Raw genomic sequence first — 8,953 nt, forward strand, 5'->3', positions numbered from 1 at the left:
GCACATATTGTTTACTGCTGTGAGGACCACAAAACCTATCTCTGCTCATTTTGGTCAGAGATGCAGATCTGATGTTGGAAAGATCAGCAGTGGTTCTGTGAAAGAACATATATCTGTTCATGTGTATTAAAGACAGATTGTAAGTGAAACACCATGGTTAGAACTGTACAATTAAAGCAAATAAGCTATTTATTTGACACTCCTGTATCAGTGTTTCCAGCTTGCTGGAAGAGCTATCTGTGCTTCTCAGAGCAGCTTGCAGAACAGTGAGACTTCACTCCCAGATGCTGGAAACCTCATGGTTTCAGACTCTCACACAGGCATGCTATTCAGACTCAAAATGTTCTTGCATTACTAATTGCATAAGAGACTTCTGAAAAAATTGCAGTGTTTCAGATGGTTAAGGTAGCAAAATAATTTCCAACCTGAGAATGTGATCATGAAATGTTATTGTCCTCATATTTTTACAGTGCACAGGCTTTCTTTCTTCTGACTGGGCAACTGAAGGCCCGATCTGGCAATTCTTTTCCAGGAAAAAAAGCTCTTATTCTAGTAATAATACTGTCTGGATAAAAATTACTCATTTAAGTGTGGCACCTTCTGGAGAAGGTTATGTATTCAATCACCAATTCACAGTGCTGTGTACGTGTATTAAAAGAAAAGTTCATTCAACATATTATTGGCATTATAGCTTTTTAAATAAATTATGCAAAAAACACCCCAAAAACAACCCAAACTCCACAAAAGTCCACAGGCAAGACATCATGTAGAGCTTCATGTCTCTGTAATTTTTTGAGACCCCCATCCTGATCTCATAAATATTTACCATTAGTACCCACTCCAATGAGTAGTTCTGTTGGGGTACTATAGGTGTCTGGTATCTACAGAGAAGTGGAGCATGACCTTTCTACACCTGCACAGTTTTTGTCAGCAGAAATGCAGATCAAAAGATGCCCATAACAATATTTTAAATCAGCCAGCCTGGTGCTTGGCGTGCGTGAGGACTCCTAAGGTCTGTGGGTCTAAAACTGATTATGGTGGTCTGATTAATTTGGCCTGATTTTCATCATGGAAAATATGAACGACCTCATGCTTTTCTTTCATTGATCTCTGTGTTTCTGAAATGTTAGCAACTTGCTTCTCTACCAGTCTGAGAATTGTGCTTAGTCTTTTCAAATTATGTAAAGGATTTTTAGGAAAATATCTTTTGGAAATTGGCTTTTATACACTGGTTTTGGGCCTTCAAGGGATCTATGTAAACTGATAACTCGTTTTTGAGAGAAATTTATCAAAAAGGTCTATGAGTCTTTTCTACAAGGACCACTCTCACAGGAAATTCAGAGGTATGCAAGTAACGCAAAAAGAAGAGAAAAAGTATTGGGAAAAGGTTATAAAATTCAGCACAGGGAGCAGAAATTCTGCTTCTATTTAAAAAACTGAACTGAAAAAGACCCTGGTAAAAGACCATCAGACATGGTAAAAGGAAAAAAGTCTTGATTTTGTTATGAAATGTGTTTTGTTTCTCACCTGGGCCTGCAGACATTCTGAGACAGCACTTCCAAAACGAGTGGGCTGCCCTTTCCCTGTCTCTGACATGGATCTGCTGAGGAGAGACAGGCTCATCCTGGGATGGAGCAAAGGGGAGCCCCAGCGTGGGTCTGCAGAACCTCTGAGCAGCAGAGCTGCCTCTGCTCTCTGTGAGCCTGACAGGGCCACTATTAGGGCTGGAGCTTTTTTGGGAAAGATGCACCCACCCTCACCTGTGATTCTGACAGCACATTTATCACTAACAAATCCCAGGGCTGCACACTTTAAGCTGCTCGTTGTAGCTATGAAAGGGGTTAGCTAGGGTACTGATATATTTACACAGCTGAAATCCAAACGTGTGCCTCAGTTGGTGTTCTGACATTTGTTGAAAACATACCAAAAAGAGACCAATTAATAAAAAATGAGAGCATAATTTTGTAATGGCAGAAGCATTACAGACAGCTATTGGTTAAAAAGTCTACTTTTTACCATCAACATTAAAAAATAAATAAAGAAGAAATTAAAGGAAGAGAAATCATGACCTGACCATTACGGCAGTAACTGTGGTCAAATGCTGTCTTGTGTCCCCATATGAAACTGCAGCTTTCATAAATTGGAGCTACACCAAGTATCCACTGACATATTTTATTAATTTGTGCTTTTATCCAACCTCCTGAAAATATAAACTCAGAAAATTGAAGCTGGTTATAATAGTCACAACTGAGTGAAGTTCTCGAGAGTACAGTGGAATGGGACAGGTAACACAGGACTTGATTTCATATGTTTTAAGTGTCTGTTGCCTTTTGTGATGTCTTGAAGCATCTGAGACATCAATGTGAGGCTGGCAGGTATGTCACACAGTTCCAGTGGACTTGCCATTTTTGGGAGTAGCACCAGTAGGATGCCTTAAGACAAATGCCCTAAGACAAATGGCAAGTGTAACTTTACACTTTCTAAACATTTCTAATGACTTATGGCTCCTCCAAAGTCCCAAGCACTAAATTTTAGACAGGCCTGAAAGAAATTCCAAATAACCATACGAATCCATTTTGATTTGTCTCGTCAGCAGGGCTGTAATATGCCCTAATATACTGGCATTATGCTGCAGAGTGGCTGTACTTGATCTAATTCCACTAAAATCAGCACTTACTATTAGATGCTAAATTTTGTTCTGGAAATGAGAACTCAATCACTGTATTAAAAAGCGAGGACTGTGAATTACATCAGGTAGAGTATTTGGTAATATCATACAATTTATAAATTGTGATGCTATAGTTACTTTAAAAAATCATGTATAGTTGACATGAATCATCCAATAAAGCTGCTGTATTAAAAGCAAAAGTCTCTGTTTAAACTAAGCAGTTAATATTTAAACTCATGTTCCATTAAAAATATGCCAGGATAGTTTTGCATCATGTGAAATGATACACAATGAGGCCACTTGATTTGATTCTATTTTTGTTGCAGTTTGTAGATCCTGAGCAAAGCAGTTAAATATTATACTTTGATGGAATCTAAACAGAACCTTTCAGTCTTGGAATATAGACAGTTTAGACTCTTTTTTCCAGGACTAGCATTCTACTTTGGTTCAGGCTTCAAAGTAAACTTCTCATCTTGTCCTTGAAATCCATGACTAGGTAGATGTGATGTCCTGGGGGAAATGCCTTCCAGGGTTCATTACATTGTCCCCCATGTAATTTGGGCATATGTTAAGCACAGAAGGATCCAGCTCATAGTATGGAGCTTTTTGAGACTGGAAATAGTTTGTGTCTTGTAAGGATGGTGGCCAGTCTTCAAAATGTTTAAATTTGATGGTGACACCTTAGTAACTGAGGCCAAGGGCTCCCCTTGACTTTAACAAGGCCAAAGCATTCCTTTATGGGAACTACAATGCTGAGAGATGCTTCTGTCTTCCAGGACATGCTTTATACTGATAAAAACAGTTGTGAGAACATCACAGTGCCAAATGTCACAGTTCTGATTTAATCCACCTTTAAGTCTCTCCATTGTACAGAACAGTGTGTGGCTGGAGAAGTTTGCCAATAAGCTACACGTATCAGAAAAAATCATTGGCCCCAGGTAAAATCTCTCATGTGACTGAACATTAAAAATTGTCCCTGACAAGAAAACACTTAGTGACAAATGAAGTGAGCACAATGATGCAGGTTACACAGAGGCATTGCAGCTTGGAAATCCATGCAAACCACTTACACACGGCTCCAGCATTTTCTCAGTCTTCCGTGGATGAAAATGAATCTGCAGAACATGTAGATATTTGTAATCAAGGGAAGATACCATTGTTATCACACCAAAAGGGTTCAGAAAATTAAAGCACAAGTAATTAAACCCATGCACAAAAGAAAAGAAAAATTCTGCCAAGGGTGCTTAAATAGGTTGGTACCAGCTATTAGTCACTGCACTGAATTCCACAAGAGACAGAAAAAAAAAGAACCAAACCACAACACAGAAGTATCACTTTACTTGTCCTGATCTTATCCTTTTCATTGGGCATGTCCTAGTGGCTGTTGTCAGAGGAAAAGGATTCTGGGCTAGATGCTAGCAATTTGCTGGATTGTTAGCATTTCTCTCCACACCAGATGTGTTTCACTGCTCTTTAAGATATGCTGTGGTAAAGCCCACAGAGACACAGCACAGAGCTAAGGCCTTGGGAAATCATTTGATGCACTGTGTCCGTGTTATATATGCATGATTTTAATGAGCTTCTTACAGGTTTTCCAGGAGTGCAGCAGCAGGCAAGATACACACAAAGAGAGAAAAATCCTTACCTTTGATTTCACACCTGTTGCTATAGACACCACAATGTGTTCCACTCTATCCTGTTTAAGGGGCTTAAACGTGGAATGGCCATCAGATATTTTTAATCCTCTGTATGCTAAGGATGCTTTTCCTTTCTCAGTTTCACACAGGAATGCATCTGTTGGCAAATTTAGGCACAGCTTACTCACTGGCTTAGATTCTCATACATGCATTACCTCACACCACCTTCCTTTTTTTAACCAGCGTCCTCTAGATGGTTTTGTTTTGCCAAGTAAGAAAACTGAAATTTTGCAGAGCATGGTGGCTCCTTGTGAAACTATTGGAAAGAGCATTTCAGGGTCAGTTTTGGACCTTCTGTCACTGGAGGTCTGATACCACCTCAAAGCCTTCACCTTCAGCAGTGGCCTTGCTCCAAAAGGGGATTTGTGCTATGGATGAGAGCAGTCAGAGTGAAGGACACTCGGAATCATATTTACTTGCACTTGTTACTGCAGCACTTCTATGGGTGCTACAGTCACTAAGCTCATTTCCCTCCCTCCTTGGATGAGAAATATCTTGTCTTTACAGTACATTCTTACCACCCAAGAAAAAAAAAAAGAAAAAAAAAGAAAAAGCCACTTTAATCCCATTTGCTTGGGGATTATTTTTGGCTCTTCAAATAAATAAAAGTGCAGCTGAAATTTTTAGAACTTCTGGGCCATTTTTGCTACAGAAAGGCTGTCACAAGCAGGACAATTTATTGCACAACGGGGAGTCCTGGTGTGCCAACAGTGCCACCACTGTGGAGCACCCCATGGGAATTCAAGTGTAAAGCGCAGATCTGTGGCATCACATGCTCTGTACCTGCTTTTTCATCCTTCCTGTGCAGGGAAGCTACTGCTTTTGGAGGTGGGAAAAAGGTAATGTAGGTTCAGGAGCTATGTCCATCACCTTCAGCAGGCTGTCAGAAAAGGCAATGGTATCACATCCTGTGATGCACTGCACACATACATATTTCTGTAATTTTACATTTTATGTGGGAAACTAGAGTCGTTGCATAGAGCAACTAATCCTCCAAAAAAAACATAGAAATTCTGAATAAGATGCAAAAAAAAAAAAAAAAAGAACAAAAAAAAAAACAAAGAGAAAGACCATATTTGGAGTATCCCAAGATTTGTGCAATGAAATTGATTTCCATTCAAATCAGGTCTTTTACTCTTCTTGAAAATGTCAGGGTGTCAGCCTTGGCCATTACCAGACTGTGATTTATAGTTGAGGCAGAGCAATAATACTCAGGTGACTGTCTGGAACTGCGCTGCTGTGTCTGGAAAGGCTACAGATGACAGCTTCCTCCTTTCTTAACCAACTTGCATTGCTTATCTAAGATCAGTCTTCCCCCATCCCTGCTCCCCAAACACAAGATAGGAAAATGATAAAATGTATAGGCTTGCAGATTTACTGAGATGAGGCAAATAAGCCTTGTGAAGGGACTAGGTTTGAGAATTTTGGAGAAACATATTAAAAATAATCCTTTAGCTAGCTATATCCTAGCTGTTTGGATGGATACCTGTAAAATGTGAGACTGATTGCCTGTCTTCAACACATGGGTATGTTTTAATCCATCTGTAGGATCTATTTCTGTAACTCGAACATACAAGAAACATAGGAAATGCTGAAACCAAGCAAGCTTTCAAATAGTAAGAATAATACAGCTGCTATCATTTCCTTCTGAAATTAAACTCAATTTATTCAATAAATAGATTAATGGAGGTCAAAAACTACCTGGCTAATAATTACTCAAACACTGATAAGCTAATTCTGTTATTTCTCTCATTGACATAAGGTTTTGCTTAAATAAAGGCAACAGAAGTACTTAACAGTTTAGGTGATAAACTCCTACTAATTTTAACTGGAATTGGGAACTTTTAAATACCTAAAAAAAGACTTTTCCAAATCATTTTCTCTCTTTATGCCTTTAGCTATACTTGTGATCTCAGTATAGTGAAGCAAAGAAGAGAATAAACAAGATAAATGAGTAAGTAAGTCAAACAAAAGAAGAATTACTAGCAAGCTAATAATACCATTCCTGACATCAGCTTTCTCATTCTGCTATTACTATTTGCAGAAGATATTGACAAAATGGAAAAGACTCAAACAAGAACAAGCAACATGGTCTGATCTTCCCAAAAATCTTAGAGTAAGACAATGAAGACAATCTTATTATTTTATCACTGAAAATCCTAAGAGGGGGAAGGAAGCAAATGACCATTTAAATTGTCAGGAAAATTAAAAAGATAGCTGGAAATGAATGCTAAACAAATTCTAATTGGAAATAAAGCCTATGTTTTTGATATTGGTGTAATAGACTACTGGGAGAGTGTTCCAGGAGGTTATTATGGATTCTCTGCCATCCCAAATCCTAAATATACATGCTAACCAAACAGAAATTGTTGGTGTTGACGTGGGAGTTGCTTGGTGAATGCTTTGGCATGTTTTATGGAGGAAGTCAGACTGGATGATTGAGTTTGCCTTGGCAGCGGACAGGATATTTCTGCTGTGTGTGGGACACACAAGGGAGGAGAGCAAGGGGGAGGGAAAAGGAGGGAAAGAAAGAAGGAAGGAGATGCCTGGCTGTATTTCTAGCCTAGCCCATGTAAGGTGCAAGTCCTACGTGGTACCAAGTTTCCTGGTCTAGTGAATAGCACATGGTATCTGGAAGCAGAGAGAATATAGGAAGGCATCCATGGTGTTCACGGATTGCATTCATCCACAGGTTTTACCACAGGCAGAAGTGCCTTCAACTCCTCTCAGAAGAGTACTGCAGGTATTAAGTTCTGCTGCCATTTCATAATCCAAGCTGAAGGATTTTTTTTACCATGCTAAAATCACACAGAATTGAGACACACACATTCGACCGATTTATACAAAAAGGATGAGCCAGGGACTCTCTGAGGAGCTTCTCCTTTGCATTCATTTTCTTACTTGCTTTTGCAGAAGAATCTTTGGGACCATTAAAAATATCAATCTGAAAAAAGTAAATGTGTAGTTTGAAGAGTTTCAATGGAAACTGGTTGACTATTGGGATCTGAGATCCTAGAGCTTGTTCAGATGCCACCCTCTCTTTCCAAACACTGCACTAAGTTACTGTCAGTAACTGAAGGATAAACAGCGGAAATAAGATGGTAAAAGAAATGTATAAAACGTTCCTTCACACTACCACACTAAATCATGACCTCCTGCTTTGCTAATATTGCTTTATACTGAGGTCTCAGAGCTCTAATAAAATCCAAGGTCCCCCTGTGACAGTCACTGTGCTCCCATTAGTGAGTGGTGTTCTCCACATGAAAGAGCCCACACTGGGCCTGGACAGCATGGGAAAATGGCAGGGAAGGAGAGTAAAGCTCAAGGGAACTTGTCTGCATTCATGATGGGTGCCAGGAAGTGACCCTAAATCTTTAGCCATCGATGCAGCAAAAAAAAGCACGTAGGCAGCAGTTTGGAAACATTTCAAAGGGGTTTAAAAGTGTTAGTTATTGCATGTAGTAATTTTGATTTCCCACTAGCATTTAGGGAATGATTACCAAATTTCAGAAAGCCAAGCTGTAGTCCTTGGAATTTATTAACTCATAAAAGCTTACCAAACTCAACACTCAGATACTGGCAAGAAATCTAACCTTCTGAGTCAGCCAGGAGAGGTTTCCAATGCTGCACTGGTAACCTGCTTCACTTTTAAACATCCAGCCACTGTTTAAAAACCAGGTGCCTCAATGGCTCCTAAAACACCAATATTTTGACCATACTCCTCTATTTCAGTAGAGAATTAAGTTTGAGAATTAACATCCAAAGTAATATGCCAACATAATAAACAGCAGAAAAGCACAGTCTACTATGTTTATTTAAAATGTCACAGTAAATCTAGCTCCCTGAATACCCCAGTGCACGTATATAAATAACATCAGCAAGAGCTATAAGCACTGTGTATCCTCAGACTTGTGACAAATCTTCCCAACAGAGGGGTGAACCCTGTGCTTCAGTGGAGAGCTATAAATTCCACCACAAAATGGCTGTGCCGGCCATTTCATGTGCCGGGTTTGCTGAGCACTGATCCCTGTGCTTTTGGGACACCGTGCCATAGGGATGGAGAGAGGCTGTGTCTGGGTTAGGCTCATCCAGCTGCTGCAGGATAGCAGCAGTGTGAGAGTTTGTGGAGCTGCCTCCTGTAGGCCCAAAGCAGAACTAGGATCCCTGAGTGCAGCATTGGAAATCTCTGTCGAGGTTGGGCCGACTGTCAAACCTTCTGGAATTATGAATCTGGCTAAATGCTGGTAGAAAACTTTCCTGCACATCACCATCAGAAACTACCTCTGCTGAACAGAGCAGTAGAAAATTATCCCTAGCCTGCTCTTCCCAAATCACAGTTATTAAATCTAATGTTCCATAAATGTACCTCCTTTCTGATTGTGCAGAGATCAAGACTATCATGCCATTCTTCAAAAGAAAAGGAGAAAGAAGATCTTTATTTTGAAAACTGCAACTAACAACCTAATATGTTATGTCTGGTTGTTTCTGAATGGGGCCAAGGAAATGCAGAGTCTGCAAAAATTTACATGTAGGGGCAATTTATACATCCTTCATGTTCAGGATGAAGAACCACTGTGGAGAAAAATGC

The sequence above is a fragment of the Zonotrichia leucophrys genome, chromosome 1, assembly GCF_028769735.1.
Source record: "Zonotrichia leucophrys gambelii isolate GWCS_2022_RI chromosome 1, RI_Zleu_2.0, whole genome shotgun sequence".
Classification (NCBI taxonomy): domain Eukaryota; kingdom Metazoa; phylum Chordata; class Aves; order Passeriformes; family Passerellidae; genus Zonotrichia; species Zonotrichia leucophrys.